The 22,992-nt window shown below is 41.4% G+C and overlaps 1 protein-coding gene across 2 annotated transcripts in view; it reads right to left on the bottom strand.

The window, feature by feature from the left end:
- Positions 1-22,992, bottom strand: part of LOC105182601 (Ankyrin-repeat, SH3-domain, and Proline-rich-region containing Protein) — a 115,832-nt gene that overhangs the window by 53,549 nt on the left and 39,291 nt on the right. The gene's annotated exons all lie outside the window — the stretch shown is intronic.

The raw sequence follows: 22,992 nt of genomic DNA, 5'->3' as shown, positions 1-22,992 counted from the left end.
TTGGCTCGCTGATTACGAATCTAAAGAGAGATTTGCAAGATTCCAAATGGCGGACTCAATATGGCGATCATGATGTACAAAATTAATGAAAATTGCAATTATTATTAAATAATGACCAGGTCGTGATAAGAACATATGATTCTAGACGATGGAGCTCGATCGAGCTGGAAAATGTTCAATACTGCATATTTATGCTTACTAGAGATTAAACATTCATTTTTGAGTAAAATAATATTGATAGTATGGATAAGATGGAGATACAGAATGACAAAGCTAGGAAAATAGAGCTAAAAAAGTGTAAAGAATCAGATTTCGGCCGTTTTTGTAGAAATATTTGTTTATAAAAAAAAACCTAACCTGCAAGAAAATACTGAAAAAAATATGTTTTTGTACAACATCAGAAAAATATTTGGTAAAAATTTCAGACCTCTACATTTAATACTCTCTGAGGAATCGATTTTTTTCAAATCTTCAAAATTTTCAATTCTTCAAAATTATGTGATTTACAACGCAAAATTGAATCAAGAAAAGGTGGGAAGTATACTTCCCACTAACAGTGAAAGAGTTAATTGTAAATAATACATCTGTATTAATGCAATAAATGGCCAACAACATATTAACACGTTCAGTAGAGGATAATATTTAAGGTACAGAAGAGTTCTCGTGAAAAAAAATTCATGGGACGCCAATAATAACGAAATATATTGTTACAATAGCTCTCAAACTTTTGTTAATTTGATGATTCAAATTTCCAAAAGTTGATAAGTTAACAAAAGTTAAGGCACTATCGTAACAATATATTCTTGAAGCTAAATAGAGTAGAAAAGTCCAGTACCATTTTCTTTTCTGACAAATAATTAGGGAGATATTGTAAGTTAAATACCAAGTTTCAATAACATTGCCAAGTTTTCCTTAAATATTTCAAAAAATATTAGGCAGAAAAAAATGTTCCAAACAAAAGTTGGAAAAATTAATTGGTAGAAAAATATGATATAATAAAAAATTGGGGCTTGCATTTAGGAAAAGTAATGATCAGTGAATATCTCGAAAGTGACGCCATCTGTAAACAAAATGATAGTTGTTATATGTCCCCTTTGAAACCATATAATTTTTATATGAAACGTTTCTTAGTATCTTCTATATTTTTCGAGATTTTTGCCTGGCTCACTTAAAATAGTACATCCTGTATACTCTTCTCAGATCGCATTATTTTATAGTATATTGTATAGTATATTGTAGACTGTTCATTTGTCGTAGTAGGACCAGGATTTAATAGATATACTCATCTGGCAAAATAGTGTAATGCGAACACAGCAACATACATTTTATTTAAACATTTTTTGCCAGTAAACCGCGGTTAACGCGGTGGAAATCCACTTGAGGTTCATTCGTTCGACGACATTCGAAGCATTTCCGCCAAAATTCGTCGCAATCTACCGTTGGACGTCGGAATTTTATCCGAGAAAAGGTCAAGGCAGGGATGCGTTTTCGGTTTTCACCGTTTCAAAGACCCTGACATCTTTCAAGCTCGAACGACGTGCGCTCGACTACTTGTCTGTTTGACCGCGTGAATTAATCAGCGATCACGTGGGATCAAATTTCCGATGTAGCCGGGCGCACTTTTCCCTCTCAAAGTCCGTGAATTGCGCAAATCTCGCGGCTGAAAATCGCAGGAGCAGGAGCGGCTGATTCACATCTCGACCGCGGAGAGATAGCGCCGAGTTAAATTAGAACACATCAGAACGCATTTCGCAGATCGTAAAAATCCGACGATCTTATCGCGGTTATAACGTATAAAAGTTATAACGCGCGCGTGCGCGCGCGCGCAAGCAAGCGCGAGAGAGAGAGAGAGAGAGAGAGAGAGAGAGAGAGAGAGAAAGAGAGAGAGAAACGAGTTTACGGACAAAAGAGGAAAAAATGACAGCGGGATAATTCAAACGAGGAATAATCGAGCGAAAAGGCAAACCGCTTGAGAAATGATACAATCTGTGCGACGACGACGACGACAACGACGACGACGATGACATCGGCGGCGACGCCGATCCAGGAGAGTTCCCCTCGCGAGGGAAACGCCGCGGGCGTGCTCCCGTTTTCGCGCACGTTAATTGCGAGCCTTTGTTGCTCGCCGATCGCGACACGGATATTTTTTTCGCTCGCGCGAAAAAAATGCCGCGCAGCGCGGCAACGCGCGCGCCAGCTTTACGCGCAGGCGAGTAATGGAGATTAATTATTCGCGATATTCGGTTAGTCGTCTCTCGGGCCGGCCTGCTTTTTCCTCGTGTGTTCCGACCTTATTACGAATTGATAATTGCTATTATGTACGGCAGGTTCGCTAATTAATACGATATGTGACGGTCGGTGATTAATATTGCACGATGGGATAAATAGTTGTCGCGCAGCACGGTAATGGTGTATTTAAGAAGAATTATCAGCTACTATATATATATTACCGTGCCGCTTGAAACGTTAATTAAATTTACGGATATGCGTTAAGCAGAGGTTGGAAGAGAGCGGCGGGGGGAGGGGGGAGAGAGAGAGAGAGAGAGAGAGAGAGAGCGCGCGCGCGTTACACAATAATATGCGCTTTAATTTACCGGACGAGCGGTGAGGAGGAGCAGCGGGGGCAGCGGGGGAGAAAAGTCTGCGAAGAAATTGATATTCGCGCGAGATTTGCCGGCGAGAGAGAGAGAGAGAGAGAGACTCGCGCTCGTTATTTGTCAAGATTTCCGGCGAAATTGAAAAGAGCCCGCTCGCGCGCGTAAGCACGCGGTGCGGCGGTGTTTGCTGACAAAAGACGAAACTTCCCATCTTGTCGAGCATCTGTCGGATTGCAATCTGTCGACGGCTACACCATGTATACTTCTTCCTTGTTCTTCCTCTTTGTTTCTTTTTTTTTTTCTTCCAATCGCGAGCGTATCGATCTGGCGTATGACGAAACGCGCGGGAGAGGGAGGGAGGGACGGGCTATTTCCCGAAGAGACATCGAGGAGAGGCCGGGGCTATTTTAAGACGAAAGTTTTAAAGCGGTATAATTTAGACGTTGATCCTTAAGAAAGGTCGCGCGGCTAAAAGCACGCGCATTTGCCACGAGCCCGTTAATTATGCGCTCTTTACTTTCTCGCGGCAATTGGAGAGCGGCCGCGGAGAGCGTCGGAGCGGCGGAGAGAGACGGAAAGTTCAGAGACGAAGAGTCCGGGAACAGTAGGACAGGACAGAGACCAAGAACTTCCGAGTCCTCTCCAATTACGCGGTCTGCGACCAGTGGCGGATACGGCGAACCCTGAATCCGAAAACGTTAAGACGTGAAAAATATTCACTTGTTTCCCCCCCATCCTCCCCCCCCCGAGGAAGGACAATGCCACCAAAGTGGAACGCCGCTACGCCGGTGTTGGTTTCACGCAGTTGTACAAGCGAACGGAAATAAATATTGGGTGAGCGAAGGTAAATGTTCGTGCGGTTTTGTATATCAAAAATTAAACAACGGCAGAAGTTTTCGGAAGAGAAGTTACAACTGATATATACAGGGTGAGGGAAAAGTCCCGGGGACCGGTAAAATATCTCGAAAATCAAGCATTTTAGGAAAAAATGTTTCGGACAAAAACGTTGTATGATTTTAAGGGAGGCATAAAACAACCGTATCATTTTGTTTACGACATTTTCAAGATATTCACTGATTATTACTTTTTATAAATGGAAACCCCAATTTCTTATTGTACCGTCTTTTTCTAGCAATTAATTTAAACAACTCTTGTCTGAAACACTTTTTTGTCTGCCTAACATTTCTTGAGATATTTAAGGAAAACTTGATAACTTTTTCAATATTTAACTTATGGTATCTCGCTAACTATTTGTCGAAAGAAAAAGTGGTACTAGAATTTTTTGCTCTACTTGGTCTCAAGAATATATTGTTACAATAGCGCCCTGACTTTTGTTAATTTGATAATTTTGAAATTTCCAAAAGTCACTGAGTTAATAAAAGTAAATAAAAAAGAGTTAATAAAAGACGCTATTATTATATATTTTTCGAGATTTTTGCTTAGCTCCTGTGGAAAACAAATAAAACACCCTGTAGATAAAAGCACCTCTGAAAGTAATTTATAAGTTTTTTTAAGTAACTACAAACCACTTTCATAGACTTTTTTATTGATAAAAGTACGTTTGCAGCAGTACGAACTTTTGCATGTAAATCCCCCTTAATCTTACTTAACCTCATCTAATAAATAATAAATAATAAAATCTAATAAAATCTAATAAAAAATAAATCTAATTTAGTTTATTAATTTTTTGTGTCGTGCTAAAAATAAAAATTAATGTAATAATACGTTGCTCTATTTCTTCCCCCAAATTCCTGCAAAACACATACACACAGAATTATTATTTTGTAAACCCTTCTCTACCAATGTTTGACTAGATAATGTAATGGAGCTACATTTGAATTATTTAATTCTGATACGCGCTGGTGTAGTATTGCATGTTTTGGTTTCATCAAATATTTTATGTATTTTGCTATATATATTGCTATTATACGTTGGTGGGAAAGAGTTAATACAACCGATTTGCTCATACATAATTTCTAACCTCTGCTCATATTCTGCATTGCCAACAAATCAAAAATTTATGATTCGTTGGATTAACATAACAGTACCATTTGTTCTCATTATGAAATTGTCGGTTAGAGCAACAAACCATAAGTAACAAATCATTCGTTACCACAACGAAGTCATTTGCTGTCCCACATTAACAAACTATTTGTCGCGATTACTGGTGTTTTGTTAACCCAACAAAACCTTTTCTCTCAAGTGTATAGGATCGCAGTTTTCATTATGTTTCTTTCACATTTACGACTTTTATTATTAATAATTTGCCCAGTCGCCTCTATTATCAATAATTGCATGGCATCTTCCTATTAATTTCGTGGCATATTCTTGAGGTAAAGATCTCCAGAGTCGATCGAATTTGTCGAACTGACTTTTCTCAACCTTCTCAATTTTCCCTCCGTGAAGCTTAAACTTCATCAATGCCCCCAAACGTTTTCAATGGAATTTACGTCCGGTGCCTGTGACAGCCAATCCAGTATGTCAACGTCATTTTCTTGTTTCCATGCGGCAGAAAAACGACCCCGACGTTTTGGGTCATTGTCCTCTTGTGGTAGCCATTTTTTGTTTTTCCTTTTAAACCACTTCTGGGCCGATGGTAATAAAGTCTTCCCATAGATCTCAACCATTTCGGCAGCGTTCAAGTTGTCCGTGAAGGTCTGTGAAAGTGCCAAGTTCTTGCTTTGAGAAGCAACTTCAAACCTTTTTTCGACCGTTTTTCACGTCTAAATAGCGATTCAACCACCTATTTATATAAGCTTCAGATCTCCTCATGTATTCAGCAGCCGCTCGGCATGACATTTCGGTCCTTTCGAGTGTGCATAAAGAAGCGCGACTTTAAATCGCGATGCATATAGCGAAGTACGTCTTTCTATCGTGAAAGTCGAACGACAACTAATGCTTTTTCTCCAAAATATTGCATTGCTCGGAAAGTAATTTCGGTGTTTTGCATAAAAATGAAAGACGATATTTTTAATAAAAAGAAAAATTTTATTCTGTTAAGTATTGAGCATTTTGTCGTAACACCTTTTTGCCGTCTTTGAGGTAATAACGTGATTCCACGCTCGTAGAACTTCTGGTCCTTATTGACAGAAAACTGAATTAAGTAGTTTTTGACACCTTCATTTGAATCGAAATTTTTACCGTCCAAAGAATTTTGCAATGACCGAAACAAGTGATAATCCTGATAGTTCCTGATCAGGTAAATATGATGGATGCAGTAACAAATCCCATCCAAGCACTGACAGCTTCTGGCAAGTCATTAAACTTGTGTGAGGTCTGGCGTTGTGATGATGAAACACAACACCTTTTCTGTTTGCCAATCCTGGTCTCTTCTACTTGGATGGAATCATTTGTCCAATTGATGACACATTAGAATCAATCGTTTGGTTGTTTGGTAGCAGCTCAAAAAAACCATTTTCCTTTCCAATCCCACCAAACAGAGAGCATCACCTTCTTTTGATAGATATCAGCTTCCGATGTGCTTTGAACTGGTTCATCATGTCTGCTCCATGTCTTTTACGTTCGATATTGTTGTACACAATCCATTTTTCATCTCCAGTTATAAGCCGCTTCAGAAATGGATCGTTTTCCTCACATTTCAACAACAAATCGCAGATGGTAATGCGACGAATCGAATCTCTTTCTTCGAGCACGCGTGGAACTCAAATATCGAGCTTTGAAACGAAACCAAGTTGTTTCAAATGCTCATGCACGGTCGAATTCGATAAATTCAATCTCTCAGCAATTTCTCGCGTTGTTAAATGACAATTTGCGTCCATCAATGCCTTTATTTGGTCCTCATCAGCCTCAACTGATCTTGCATCAACATGATGCATCTTTGACGTTGAAATTCCCAGAACGAAATTTCGAAAACCAATTCTGACACTGGTGTTCAGTCAACACATCCTTTCCATACATGACGCACAATTTTTTTCTTGCCTGCGCTGTATTTTCGCCTTCACGGTATAATAAAAAAGAAAAATGTCACGAAAATGCTCACGTTGGTCTTCCATTCTTGATGCGACGTCTAACAAAAACAACTTAACAGGTTCCGAAACAACTGTTCTTTTTTTTTCAAATAAAACTTAATATGTGCGTTGTAAAGATGTAAAATAATTTTCCAGTTTAGAATGAGATTGATTGCTTAAAGAGGCAACTAACACCATCTATTTGAGGAAAGCGAAATTACTTTCCGAACAACCCAATATCTCAGAGAAAGAGTCCCTCTATCAGCTCCCCTTTCAGGAACTTTCCGTTTAACCGGTTCTTATGCGAAACTTTTGCCGGACACACTCTTACCGAGCAGATACCGCATTTGAGCCGCGACATCGCGTGACATTTGCACGTAACGTACATCCTGCATTGTTTATAAAAAAAGGAGCCAGCTCGACCGCGCGCGCGCACACGCGTTGAAATCACGAAATGAAACAACCGCGAAGTGACAGCGGCTAAATCCCTCCCCGCCGCAGCCTGAAATGCGCCTGAAAATGCCATAAAGCACGCTCCGTTGCCGCTTATCCAGAATTAATACCTCCATTATCCCCCAACAATACCGCGAAAATCTCGTTGCTCTCCGGATCCCGCTGCTCGTTTCGGAGTTTTCGCGCCGAGTGATGAGCGCGATCAACACGCGCACGCGCGCGACCGATAAATCACAATTACGCGCAAAGAGACCGAGAGATCTATCTCATCAATGTCGAAATGATCCGCGGCATTATCCATCCCCCTCCCCGCAAAAGCGGTCTGAGCACGAAATCGTATTTCCAGCAGCGGCGAGCGTATGAATCCCCCGTTTCAAATGTATAATCCAACATTTGCATGCGACACTCTCATATCCTCCTAACCTAACCTCGTCGTCCTCGTAGCCCTCCTAGTCCTCGTCGTCGTCGTCGTCGTCGTCGTCATCCTCGTTGTCACAGTTGTATTGTGACGCGCGCGCGCGCGGCCACGACGCTTTTTGCGCCCGCGTGAAACCACAAGGACGCGGTAAAATCGAAATATCGTTGGATTACGTTCCACCTGCGGTGGCCGTATTTCCAACCGCGGCTGGCCGTTCTATCGGAAAACTCGACCGTCCGTCGCGTCGTCGAATACACCGCTGAATATGCGCCCACGAATTTTGAACACACGCGCCGCTTAATACAAGACACACACTCTCTCTCTCTCTCTCTCTCTCTCTCTCTCTCTCTCTCTCTCTCTCTCTCTCTCTCTTATGCATATTTCACTAGCGGCCCAGTCGGAAGCGGGAGCGGAGGGGGGGGGGAGGGGAAGATTATTTCATCCCGCGCGGTGATTAAAGTTCCAATTTATTTTCACTCGTACGAATATCTCTCTTAGCCGAGCGGGAGAGCGTGTCGAAAGGGCATTCGACGACGACGACGACGACGACGACGACGGCAACGCCACTTCATTGACGCCGTACGCATCGTGAAAGCGTGAAAATCGCGCCGAGTCAACGGTAACGATCTCGTCACGTACGTGTGTGTGTGTGTGTGTGTGTACGTGTGTCACATGTAACGACTGTTCGCGGAATCTCGCTTCACCGCTTCGGTGAAGGGTCTCCGCGTTATATTTCCCGATACGGTGCGCCATCGCGATCGGAGAGCGAGGCCAATGAGGCCGGCGAGATTCTTTCATCGCCGTGTGCTCGAGTCTTACTTAATCGAAATCAGCGCGTAACAAGCTGGTCATTCAGACCCGATGGGCTCCTCGCTCGCGGCTCAAGTGTCGGCAACGGGCGTTTCCCTGGCCAGCGTGATACAAAACAGGACCCTGTGTACCACCCGGCCTAACCGCTCCGTATGACTTGGAAGGGAGCGAATAAGTATCGCCTTGAGCTCGAAACATTCGCTAAAAACATTGTATGGGTCCGAAAATTCGTGCCCGTTTTCCCTTGACACTTGAAGGATCGGATTTGACGATTCCCCTAGAAGGACCGTAGGAGCCAATTTGGCTCCGAGCATTTCTTTTCGTAAATAACAAATAGAAAGAAATGAAGCGTATAAATAATTATAAAATTTAATATTTCAACAATAATATCACTAATTTATTGAACGAGGAAAACTGTTAGTTATATTATATTGAATTCTTTTTAGTCTTTGGTGAAAGACTAAACGTGAAATACAACGCCGTTATGTATTGTACTACGGGAAACGCATTTGTACATAATTTTCTTTGTACATTTACCACAGAAATTTTTTACACGAACGACGTTTTCTAACTTTGTGGTTTTTTTGCAGTTTTTTTTTTTTATTTGACAAAATGGTCGTTTGCCTAAAACATCGCCAGATACAGTTTCTTCTTCAGTTGTGTCAAAATTTTGAGACTTTCGTCTTTGGGCAACATATGGGACACTCAACTCTTCCGCGAGATTTTGTAAAAAGATTCTTCTTGGTATTTTTTTACATGTAACTTCCTTGTACAAGGTTTTCCAAAAGTAACGGACCCCCTCCCCCCTACCTCAGAATCTATGCATTATAGGGAAAAATGACCCGAATAAAAGTTTTAGGGTTCATAAAGTTCTGTTTTTCTGTGACTTCAAATTTGACCTTGATCTCGACCTTGAAGGTCATTTAAAGGTCAACTTGTGTTTTTTAAATGGGAACCCCTATTTATGACCCCGGATTCGGAAAAAGCGGGAAATTTTACGTTCAGATATATGATCTTGTTGATGGTTAAAATGACATCCAAGGCTGATTTTCAAGGTCAAACCATTGAAACGTGGATTACCACCATGAAAAACGGAACCGTGAAAATTGTTTCAGACAAAATTTGTAAGGCTCACACAGGGACATATTCGTGACCTTGATCATAACCTTCAAGTCGGTTTTCAAGGTTATTTAGAGGTCAAGTTGAATTTTTCATTTGGAAACCCCTATTTAACCCTTATCAAACGACAGTTCTGGGTTTCTCTCACTCTTAGTCTTATCCAGGGACAACGAACGTGGACGTGGTGAGAATCTGCCCCCTTTGGGATGCTTGATTAACGTGAGTCCCCTTGCCTCTCACGATTTGGGGTGCTTGATTAACGTGAATCTCCTTGCCTCTCATGATTTGGGGTACTTCTCGCACTGTGCAAAAATTTTAGTCGGCAGTCATTGTTTATTAAAAAGTTATTAATCAAAAAATTTTCACAAGTGATTTATTTAATGATGAATAAAAATGATGAATTTGATGATTTTGGAATTTCCAAAAGTCAATAAGTTAACAAAAGTCAGAGCGCTATTGTAACAATATATTCTTGAGACTAAATAGAACAAAAAAGTCTAGTACCACTTTTTCTTTCGTCAAATAGTTAGCGAGATATCGTAAGTTAAATATTGAAAAGATTATCAAGTTTTCCTTATATATCTCAAAAAATATTAAGCAAATAAAAAAATGTTTCGGACAAAAGTTGTTTCAATTAATTGGTAGAGAAAGAAGGTGTAATAAAAAATTGGGATTTCCATTAGAAAATTTCTAGATGATCCTCAAACGACCTTCAAGATCAAGTTCAAGGTCAATTTCAAGATCGCCAAAAGATAACACTTCATGACCCCTACAACTTTTATCCGGGTCATTTTCCGTGAAAGTGCGTACTTCTGGAGATAAGAGGAGGGTCCCATTCTTTTCAAATACCCTGTATATGAGGCTCAAGGTCATCGACGAGGTGTCCCTTAATATACATAATTATCCACTTTTTACCAACGATATGCAATATGCACACACAACAATCAATAGTGCTGTCATAACATCTGCTTGAAATCGAGCGCGATTCCTTAGCATTCATGCAATACGTGTGCGTTTGAACACACACAGCCGGCTGTGCCGAGCGCTTTTTAACGACAGTCGTTTGATTCAGACTAATAAAAAGATCCAGAGCACGAATCATTCTCCTGCCGAGCACCAGCTGAGGATAGACAACACAGAGCGAAACACCCTCGCTATTATCGTTGTTGGAAGAAGCGCCGTGTCTCGGCGTCGATAAAAGGATTAAGCGACTGTTTCTCCCGTATCCACGCCTAGGTATCGAATGAAGTCCGGGACTTTCCACGTGAATCGACCGCACCTATTAAGCGGAAGCACCCAATTACAGAGCGGGCCCGTTAATGTTAGCACTGATTTCTCCCCATCGAGGTTAAGTGCAACAGACCGCTATTCTGCATTGCATTAGTAATTTGTATCTCTAATTGATTCGGCCATTATGGCATGGACGGCGAAGAGACGGCGAGCGCAAGCGTACCTTTACATTCGCTGTAATATTGATGGGAAAGTATTAATTAGGCTCCGCGAAGGGATAGCCGTTCGCGGGAAAGTCGGACTCGCGAGATGAAAAATACAGTGAACTTTGTCCTGAAGCTTCTCGCGAATTATAAATCGCCTCAGGCGGACTCGAAATACCTACGTCTATCTACCTACCGCGAGAAAAAGAGAGAGAGAGAGAGAGAGAGAGAGAGAGAGAGAGAGAGAGAGAAAATGGGAAAGGGAGATGGAAAGAGGGAGGGAAGGAGGGAGAGGGAGAGAAAGAGAGAGAGAGAGAGAGAGAGAGATGCGTCGCTAACACAATACGGAACACCGTTACAGCATCGGTCTTTGTTAAGTGTTCGGTACATAAAGCGAAACACCAGCGAAGGCATTCGCCACCGTGCCGCAATGAACCACGGACTCATTATTCAGCGCTTATCGAGCAGGCTTGCGGTCGTCATAGAAACGTGACGATGACAACAACGGTAACGCGAAGCTTACCGGCGGCACAAGCCCGAGCGAGCCGTATTTTCGATCTCGACTAGCGGCCTCGCGTATACACGTCTGTCAACATGTACAGGTCGTTTGGCAAAAATTTCCGAAAGACCAGATGGAACTTCAGCACGCCGAGACGAATATCGGAAAGTCTGTCGGCTGATGACGAATGCGACATCAGTAGGCTACCGACGGGGCTCCGGAGACGCTATTGTTGGTCGGCTGCTTCGATGAAATGTACCAGCCGTTTCGGAACACCTATCTCTCGTGCTGAGCGCGAATTCATCGGGCAACCTGTGGCGGGACCGATAATTTTCGAATTACAGTGAGGTCGACGGTGTGGAGGACTCGTGGAGGGTTTTAGTCTTTCTGTGGGTGCAACTGAGACGGGAGACAATCGGATCGCTCGCTCTGGAGCTGGCTGGGCTTTAATTTCATCGAATTTTACACCAGAAGCCCAATCCGAGCAAAAAATTGTTAAGGCCATCCTCATGAGGCATAAGACCCCGACAAGGCTGAAAGTAAGATGCCCTAAAAAGGGATGCCTCATTATTACCGCATCAGGCCCCGAGAAATGGATTTTTTAGGGATACTTTAAATTTTACGAAATATGGCTTTGATAAGGAAAATTTTGATAAGAGACTTAGAAGGATTTATTAGGGATGTCTTAGATTTTACGAAATAAGACTTTGATAGGAAAAACTGAGGAGAGTCTTAGAAAGATTTTTTAGGGATGCTTTAGATCTAATAAATAAGGTTTTAATAGAGGTAAATTTGATAAGGGCCTTAAAAGAATTTCTTAAGGATGTCTTAGATTTTACGAAATAATGCTTTTAACATGGAAAACTGATATAAGAGTAAAGCTCTTGTACCGAATAGGTTTCGGGGGTGGTTTTCCAGAGAAGGGATGGGGTACAAAATCTGTGAGTGAATATTTGAGAGGCATAAATTATTATGCTTCGAGTGTTGCAGTACTGATTGATTCTGCTCGTGGAAACGAGTACTTTACTCTTGTACCGAATAGATTTCGGGGGTGGTTTTCCAGAGAAGGGATGGGGTACAAAATCTGTGAGTGAATATTTGAGAGGCACAAATTATTATGCCTCGAGTATCGCAGTACCGATTGATTCTGTTTGTGGAAACGAATACTTTACTCTTGAGCCTAATCATGGTAAATATAATTCGTCGTTGTTTCAAGCGGAATGGATCTATATATCTGCTTGTTTTGGACGGCACAAATTAGCACAAATTCTGGCCGTTGTTTTTATATCTTTTTTCCGTTTTTTCTTTTTTTTTCATGTGGTCCTACTAGCTTAATATTAAGCTAGCAGCGCCACGATTTTTTTCAAAACGGCACGTGGTACAATATTTTTATTAATGGCACAAATCAGCACAAAATAAGTATTAAATAACTGGGAGGTCCCGTCTCATTCTGCCGATTTGATCCTGCCAGCTTAACAGTGGTGATTTCTGCTCGCGTCACATACTATTCTCTCAAAGTACGCTGCGCTCGGGCAGTATTAATTTACTTAACAATCGTACAATCATACTAGTGCTCGGGACTATTTAAAAAACTCTTTTTTATGCTCAAAACTATTTGAAAACTCTTTTGAAAAGGCCGGAACTCTAAGATTTTGATGGCATCTCAAGTCGATATGCTTATTACTATATTATCATTAATCTTTTCTTAATTATAATCATTCTTTTTTGTTTTTATGGAACAGAACTCTTTATAGAACTCTTGTAGAACTGTAAATTTGGCAAAATCTCACAATGTATGGGCACGGAAATCATAGGACAAAATGAGACGCAACGTGAAACTGGCGTCTCAGTTTGTTTGAAGCGGTTTTTTTGCTTCAATGAGCGGAACTATTTGTTTAACTTATCAGGAACTATAGAACTATCAAAAAAGAAGCCAGAACTCTCGATAGATTGTGAATTTCCACCAAATGAGATGCCAGCTTCACACACGCAGCAAACTTTAATAAAAACAGTAGCAGGATTTTTACGTATAAAGAATGCTATATTTTATTGTAAAGTATGCTATATTTTTAAAATAAAAAATTCTTATTGCATACTAACAAGGTCATAAAGAAATAAAGAAATTACAGTCTAAATTTCTTGGAATGAAAAGAACGAATATTTTTATTCAAGCAATAATAAAAATATTTCTTTATAAGGCCCTGTTCATATTGCCTTATAAGTTGATATTGCCCGTTAATTTATTATACATCTTGCAGGACCCTTGTCTTTCTATCCCTAGTAGGACCCGATTAATGTTAGAAAAATATTATCAGACTCTTATCAGAGCCCTATTAATTTTCCTACTCGGAGAGACAGTCCTTATGTTCGATGAAACATACGCGATATGTATGCCAGTAGCGAACGCGCCTCTCCCCCTCTCCCTCTACTCGCGGCGGACAGCTGATTATTTTTAGCGCTATTGGCTTAACGACACCGTTCCACGCGATTTTCGGCACGTTATCATGGAGAAGACCGTCCCAGCCGGGCTGATAACGACCGGGACTATAATCGCCGGCGAAATCCAGCCGAGGCGAAGTCGCGAACGCTGCGAAGTCGCCCAAGTTCCATTAATTGCTAAAGTTCCGTTAAGCCGATTATGGAGAACAATATACCGCGCGAAGGTGGTCGTTGTTATTGCCGAATAGTCACGACGCAGCTAGTTGCAGCCGCTCCCCCACGTGGAAAAACCGCGGCGTTCGATAAGGAAAAGAGTCGTCACGCGAGCGCGCCGGCAGAACGCTAAGGTTTGCCGGATACCCTCCTCCAGGAAGGAAGGATTATCCTCTTCAGCCAAAATTTGCCGAAATTTTTATGTCCTGCCGGCAGGGCGTTATTTGCCCTTCCCTACCGCATCGAGAAGAAATTTTTTTGTTTATCTGATGCGCTGCCATAGTCTCATTATCTGGTAACATTTTATCTAGTAACATTTTAATCAATATATTTTTATCGGACAAACTTCTGATAAATAAGCCTAGCTTTGTGTACTCGTACGCTTGTATAACTTATTGAAACTCAGTACACTTGTAGAATAATAAAAACTAAAAGACACTTTTTTCAAACATTCTTTTATACCGGCAATGGTGCATTTTTAAGGCAGAAAACTACTCTTCCCCACGAATAATTTAATAATTAACTCAATGTATTAAATTTATTAAATTAAATTCATGGTATCAGAATTATTTTTGAATTTTGAAAATGATAAGAAGTTTTTATGTCGTTGAAAACGAAATCCAATATAAAAATTATAGAATTCAAAATGGCGACCTGATAAAACAATTTTATTTCTTCGCCGATCCCAAGAATAACAGACGAGGAGGTGGCAAGAGTCTATTCTTATTTGTTTTTTATATATTTTATTTTCTAAAATATAAGGAATAAAAAGGGAATAAACTCTCGCCTCTTCCTCGCTGGTTATTCCTGAATACAGCAAAGAGTAAGATAAAATTATTGTGATTTATTAGATCGCCATCTTGGATGCGCCATTTTGAATTCTATAATTTTTACATTCAGCGACATAGAAACTCCTTATCATTTCCAAAACTCAAATATAACTTTAATACAATGAATTTAAATGCAATGAGTTATTAGGTGTATAAATTAATTCTCGGTCCCTATATTAAATCGACTACATCATCTGTTCAAATTGAATTTTTTCCCACCGAACAATCGTTTTAAAGCGACATCTCTAAACTTTAAAACGAACTATAATAGTTGATGATACTACTGACATAACCTCAAAAAACAGTAGTAAAAGCAATGTCGTTCGAAAAGCAGCACCTGAGGCACTGCTTCTATTTCGTATTCCAACTTAAAACAAATACTAGGCTTTAAGAATCAGTATATTTCATTTGGTCAAAGTGTAAATAACATATCTTTTTAGCACATTCAATATGTCGAGTTTTGTGCCAACGAAACGCAATTTGCGGGAAGCGTTACTTTTTTGTTTCCATTTGAAAAAATCGGCAGCTGAAAGTCTTCGTTTGCTGTACGAAGCTTATGAGGATTATGTCCCATCGATCTCAACTTGCGAGTACTGGTTTAGACGATTCAAAAGTGGAGATTTTCCACTTATCCATCGTTCGAAGGTAATGCTCTGTATTTGGTGGGATCAGAAGGGTGTAATCTATTATGAGCTGCTAAAACCTGGCGAAATCATTACTGGCGACTGTTATCGACATCAACTAGTAGCAGCTGAACCGAGAATTGAAAGAAAAACGACCAGAATGCGCCAAAAGACACGACAAAGTGATTTTCTAACATGACAACGCTCGGCTACATGTCGCTAAACCGGTGAAGGAAACGCTAGAGCTGCTCGGATGGGATGTTCTACCCGCCGTATTCGCCAGACATTGCTCTTCCCGATTTCCACTTGTTTCGATCCATGCAGAATCACCTTTCTGCCCAGCACTTCAGTTCTTTAGAAGATATAAAAAAATGGCTCGACTCGTGGATAACCACAAGTCGAAAAGACGAGTCGTTCTTTCGCCGAGGAATCCGCCTTTTACTAGAAAGATGGATAAAAGTTGTAGCTAACGATGGACAATACTTTAAATAACATGTACTTATCACTTTGTTTCGAAATAAACGTTCATTTTCACAAAAAAATCCTTTAAAAATTAAGTTTAATACCCAATATTATCACCTTGTGTGACAAAATACAAAATACTTCGGGAATTTTTGAACGTCTTCGACAATCCATGCGACCGACGTCAATGCGGGGCATACATCAATATGGAAGGAAATCATTTCCAGCAATTTATGTGATAAAATGTTCTTGCAGATGTTCAGATGTTGTTAAAGTCTGTAAGTAAAGTAAATAAGAAATGTTAATAACTTGGAAAGGAAGCGTTTCCGAGCCCATGTCTATATGACTTTTTTCATTCTTACAATGAGTGGAATATGCTCTTCAAGTTTGGCCAACTATTTCTGAAGCACCCTGAAATATATGTAGCTGAAAATTGACGTTCGGTAAGATGACAGACCCGACATTCCATCCGGCGGCTTTTTCTTTCCCACTCATGAAAATTTTCAGCCATCCTCCGCTACCAACTGATAAATCCGGCAATCCTTAGCAGGACGTATCTCCGTGGAAGGCACGGCTGCGGCTCACACAGAGCAAACAAAGCTCCTCCGCTGACAAGGGCGAAAATCGGCAGCTCGCTCCGCGACTCTCGGCCCGATCGCCCGCGAATAACGACGAGCCGAACTCTCTCTCGCGCCTCGTAATCCCGCATCTTCTCGCGGCACCGACGCCGGCCGATCGATATAGGCGCGTTGCTCGTGGCCTCATTACTCTATTGTACCATCGGCCGCGTATTAGCGTCGACATTTTCGCGAGACCAGCCTAGCTTCCCGAGCCGCTCTGCCGTGCGGCAGTCTCGGCCGACGGAGCGGGTTTCACCGATTCTCCCTTGGCGCGCCGTGGATTTGTCGAGTCAGCGCCGGGATAAATCCGAAAATCAGCGGATTACCTCTACCTCGCGAGGCCAAACGAAAATCAGCCACTGCATACGCCGTGCGTGCGACGTGTAAAGGTGGGTCCAGACTTGTGTCGTATCACCGTATCGTATCATGATCGGCCAAATGTGAACGGGACACTATATTTGCGTATCAAGGTGATACGCAGGCACGATATGACTATGATCGACTTGAAGTCGATTTTTCGCCGAAACATCAAAGAAATGAAACGTAGACACTGTATATATATACTACAACTGTGATCGACTTGGTCGGTATTTCGGCGAACATTAAAGAATGATATGTGATACGGATACGTGATATGGATACAATGAGCGTAGACGTGACTTATCCCGGCCAGATCCTGTATCGATCTGCTAATCGATGGGATCTCTCGTTTTATTCAGTCGTATCACTTCAGGTATCTGGCAGTCATGGCTGATGTTATGGAGTGGTCGCAAGAGAAAGTGATAGAATTAATAGATTTTTATAAACAAAAAGTAAAGTCTTTGGAAGTACTCTTTCAGCGGATCCCCATCATTTTAATAAATTAAAGAGAAACGACACATGGGAGGAAATCGCACGTGACACCGGAAGATCAGCTGAGCAGTGCAGAAAGAAGATCAAGTATCTTCATCATCATTATCGCCATAATTATCGCCACAAGTGTTTCCAGTTAATAGGTGCTTCCGCCGCAACGGAACACCTACCCAATAATACCGACTCCAAGTCGATCATTCCTGCGTATCATCTGGATACGCAGATACGATACAGTGTCTCGTCCACACTTGGCCGATTACGATACGCGATCATGATACGATACGGTGATACGACAAGACTGGACCTACCTTAACGCGATCATCCGGCGGACTGCAACGCGCGCGACCTGTTCGCCGATAATCGCTTGGCGTCGCCTGCCGCTTTTCACTCGGTTTCAATGGAGTTCTCGTTAATTAAGGATTTCTTATAATCAGGACGAGACCCATGGGAGCGGCGAGAGGGGTTCAAGGAAGCACCGATAAACGCAACGAGAGAACAAGGTCTAACCGCGGCTATCGACGAAAAGTTGAACCGTCACGGACAATTGGCAGAAAAGTTGAATGTGAGCCGAGTAGCAATTTGTGAACGATTACAAGCGATAGGAAAGATCCAGAAGATGGGAAGATGGGTGCCACATGAATTGAATGACAGGCAATTGGAAAATCGAAAAATCCTCAGTGAAATGCTGCTTCAAAGGTATGAAAGGAAGTCATTTCTGCATCGAATAGTAACGGGTGATGAAAAATGGATTTATTTCGAAAATCCCAAGCGAAAAAAGTCATGGTTATCACCTGGCGAAGGCGGCCCATCGACTGTAAGGCCAAATCGCTTTGGTCGCAAGACCATGCTCTGTCCTGGTGCCCTGATGGGACCAGGTTGGTGTCGTATATTATGAACTGTTGAAACCTGGAGAAACAGTTAATACTGATCGCTACCAACAACAAATGATCAATTTGAACTGTGCATTGATCGAAAAATGTCCACAATACGCTCAAAGACATGATAAGGTGATTTTGCAGCATGACAACGCACCGTCTCATATATAGCAAAACCAGTCAAAGAAGTGTTGAAATCACTTGGATGGGAAGTTTTATCGCACCCGCCGTACTCTCCAGACCTGGCTCTATCCGACTACCACCTTTTCGCATCGATGGGGCGCGCGCTTGCAGAGCAGTACTTCGCCGATTTCGAAGAAGTTAAAAAATGGCTCGATGAATGGTTTAGCTCAAAGGAGAAACAGTTCTTTTGGAATGGCATCCATAAATTGCCTGAGAGATGGGCAAAATGTATAGAATCAAATGGCCAATACTTTGAATAAATATATTTTAACTATCCATTGTAAATAACGTGTTTTCTTTAGCGAAAAAACCGGAAAGGAATTACCGACACACCTGGTATAAGGCTTTATGGTACCGCCGATATTAGCACTATCAAAAGTGTATACAAGATGTCCGGCATCATTTGGAAACAAAAGATTATGATGTTTAGTCGGATCAAACTGAGAAGATAAGTTATGTACTATTTTGCAAAAATCGCAATAGTTATTAATTATTGAAAATGATCATATCTAAAGACTCTTTTGATTGATAACTTGAAAATTTGTGTATTTATTTGTAAAATGGTAAAGGATTTTTTTCTTCCGAATCGTTTAATCTACAATTATATGACGGTCATTGTGCCTGGCGACAGGTTCAAGGACATTCAGAGTTCAAAGTTATATTGTTTGTACTATATTGTAGACTCATATCCATTCTCTAAGGTTAAGATTTAACAAATATACTCATCCAGCAAAATAGCACAATACAAACAGCGATATACAATTTTATTTAAACATTTGTGGCGTTAAATATTGTTAATAATAACAGGTGGAAATCCACCTTGAAGACATGCGTTTGACATGATTTAAAGTATTTCTGTCCAAATTCGTAGCAATCTGCTGTTGGACGTTTTTGGAAGTTTACCCAAACGTTCTGCCAGCAGTTTTACGTGGAGAAAAACCTAGTCCCATAAACTTCTTCAAGGTCTTAAGCTCGTGTTTTAGCTTTCCTTTCTCTCTTTCTCTCTCTCTCTCTCTCTCCCCTCTCCCCCCCCTCTCTCTCTCTCTCGTCTACTTCTCCTCCTCGCGCCCTCTCACGTCGCCACTGTTCTGGTTTCGATTAAGTTCCGGGCTTTGAGCAGGGTCAGGGTTGAATGTAGAGACGTACATGTCTGGAATAAATTTCGGCTCCTACGTGGTAATAGAAGATCCTTCTCGCCGCCATGATACACTTATTTCCGAAATGACTCGTCGAGTTTATTGCAACTAGAATAGATCCTCAAGTGCAATCACAAGAGTCCTGCGGGGATCTCTGCCGAGAAATGGAAATAAAATCGAAGATTTAAAATTTATTAAGCGATCATTGTTAGAAGCCGTACATCTCGCTAGTCGATTAAACCGCTAAACAAAGACTTAGCTGCTGAAGAAAAAAGAGAAAAAGATATGAACAAAGAAAAAAAAAGCAGACGGAGAAATAGAAGTCAAGGATCCACTTGTGTGTTTAGAAGATTCTTCTAAAGAAAGCTAATAAGCGAATTGTATTAGTATAAGTTTCTTTAATCAAATATAAGTTGTGTTTTATTTATTAATGAGGTAGAAGTTCCTTTTTGTTTGTAACTTTATATGTATATATAGGGGATGGACTATTTTAATCAATCCATTAACTACCTTCCTTTGAAACATTCAACGAAAATTTCTAATCAAAAATTAATGTGTATATTAAAAGCATCAGCCAATACCGGATTCGGCCCAATAAAAGTCCTTAACCTATCACCCTAGCCCAAAATCCTATCATCAATATATTGTTTTTTCTATACTTTGTACTAAATAATTGTTCGAAAATTCATTTTGAAACTGATCTCATGACAAGGTGTTAAAGTTTGGTAAGAATTTCACAAAAACAACTTTGAGGAACTTTTGGGTCTGTTAGAGAGAATTTAGCAAAACGCGACCAAAAGGACGAAATTTTCTTATTTTGAGATGTAAAACCCAAAAATATAATAAAACGTGTGTATTGTCATTAAAAGAAAAAATTAACCTAGCCCTTATCGGCCCCAGAATCGTCAGTCTATCTGATGACTCCTCTGAACTGAATAACTTTTGCCTCAAACGTAAAGGCTATGAGATATTCTAACAGATTGATTAAAATAGCCTATCCTCTGTGTGTGTGTGTGTGTGTTCGATTGAACTTCTTGAGAAACGTCTTCAATGAATGGAAACATCTAATAGACCAAGCTAATGGAAAATTTAGATGGAGGAAAGATGCTTCGATCATAAAAGAAGAATCAGCCAGAAAATGAAATTAATCAAGCTCAGTATCTTACACAACAATGTCGAGCGCTGCGATTAATATCCTAAGGTACGTTTTAAAACACGAAATATGAAATGCGTGTTCCGAATCTTATTTAATGTGCGTTCGCATCAGCCGTTAATTCTTCTTCTTCCCTACGAGCGTACCGAGCGGTGATCACGGTTTCAACCGTATTCTGTAATCCCGTGTAGATCGTGTAGAAGATAATCCTCTCCGCGCGCTCTCGCGATACTCTCGCGATCTCGTTAGTATCTTTTTTTATCACACAGCGCGCGCGATTTGATTTCACGTCGTGCTTGGGCAACGCCTCACCCTTCTAAGAAACGCGAGTTCGTTTCGCTCGCCTCGGCAGCCTCGAGATATTACATTTCGCCGCGCGGCCAACACTTTTGTTCAAATTGGCCGCCATTCTGTCCGGGAGAGAGTCCGAGACTTTCCTCGAGGAATTTCGCCGTTATGCGGATCACGCGTCAAGTCCCGCCACGCAACGATGCGCTCGTATTTAGGCGAGCGCGGATTTCGCAAATTGTTATCTCCGCGGTCGAGCGACGCGCGCGAATCGACTATCGCTCGTAAGCACAGCAGCAGTTTATTTATAGCGAACAAGTAACGACAACGAATAGCGGGAGTGAAAAAGCCGTATGTATAAGGCTCTTTGATTAAAGCGAATGCGCTAAATCCGAATACCGTCTCGTAAATAGCCGGCGGAATATAGAGAGACAGGGATTGAATCCGGGGCTCTCGTAAAGCTGAATAAAATAGTTCCCTCAAATGGCGAGTGTATTTTTCAAATGCACGCGGCAAGGTAAGTATACGTCTCCTCGCTTTGAAGTCAAGTAACATCTGGCGCGCGCGTATTTTCAGGCGTAAATATTTCGCCAAATTGACGACGTCCTTAATGCGCGCGCTCCCGCCGGCCGGAGCGCTCGTCGGAATTCTACGTCGCCATTTTACTAGGTGCGCAACTAAGTTTCCGGGTTTCACACATGGATGGTGCTAACGACACATGTAGTCGACATACATGTCTGAAGTTGTTTTTTTTATAGCTTGGACTTTTGTTAACAATAACCAGTCGTAATACCAACACATATCGCAACGCAAAAATATTTTTTCTAACAACGAAGATGTCGAGTTTTGTGCCAAATAAACAGCATTTGCGGGAAGCTTTGCTCTTCTGCTTTAACTTGAAAAAAAGTGCAGCTGAAGCACGTCGTTTGCTTGAGGAGGCTTACGGCGAACATGCACCATCGAAAACTACCTGTGAAGATTGGTTTAACCGCTTTAGAAGTGGCGATTTCGACACTGAGGACAAGGAGCGCTCCGGAAGACCAAAAACAATTGAGCACGCCGATCTGCAAGCGTTATTAGATGAAGATGATACGCAAACACAAGATCAACTTGCGGAGGCATTAAACATGACTCGCCAAAATATTTCCAAACGTTTACATGCCATGGGAAAAATTCAAAAGGAAGGAAAATGGATGCCGCATGAGTTGACTGAGAGACAGATGGAAAATCGAAGAGCCACTTCCGAAATTTTGCTTTTGCGGCATGAAAGAAAGAAAGAAAATTTCCTGCATCGAATTGTTACTGGCGATGAGAAGTGGATATATTTCGAGAATCCCAAACGCAAAAAATCGTGGCCTTCACCTGGCGAAGCATCAACATCGACGGCACGGCCGAATCGCTTCGGAAAGAAGACAATGCTCTGGCGTTTGGTGGGACCAGAAAGGAATCGTGTACTATGAGCTGCTGAAAAGAAGCCGGGCGAAACTGTCAATGGGTATCGCTACCGACAACAACTGATCAATTTGAACCATGCATCGCTCGAAAAACGGCCAGAATGGGACACGAGACACGAACGAGTGATATTGCAGCACGACAACGCTCCGTGCCATCGCACTTCCATCGTCCAGGACACCATCAAAACGCTGAAATGGGATCTGCTACCGCACCCGCCGTATTCGTCAGACCTGGTCCCTTCCGATTATCACTTGTTCCGGTCGATAGCGCATGGCTTGGCTGGGCAACACTTGGCCAATTTCGAAGAAGTGCAAAATTGGTTGGATGAATGGTTTCGGTCCAAAGACGCGTCGTTTTATCGTCGCGGTATTCATGTATTGCCAGAGAGATGGCAAAAATGTGTAGCTAGCGAGGGACGATACTTTGAATAAACCATTTTTTGTATTTCTCTTGAAATTTTCCATTTTTCATTGATCAAAAAAATCCGGAAACTTAGTTGCGCACCTAGTATATCCAGCAGGGTTGTCCGCCGCACTCGCCGCGCAGCCGAAATACACGTATAATTG

Source organism: Harpegnathos saltator, unplaced genomic scaffold (genome assembly GCF_003227715.2).
Source record: "Harpegnathos saltator strain DR-91 unplaced genomic scaffold, Hsal_v8.6 scaffold627, whole genome shotgun sequence".
Lineage (NCBI taxonomy): Eukaryota > Metazoa > Arthropoda > Insecta > Hymenoptera > Formicidae > Harpegnathos > Harpegnathos saltator.
This window is presented reverse-complemented; position numbering and strand designations above follow the sequence as displayed.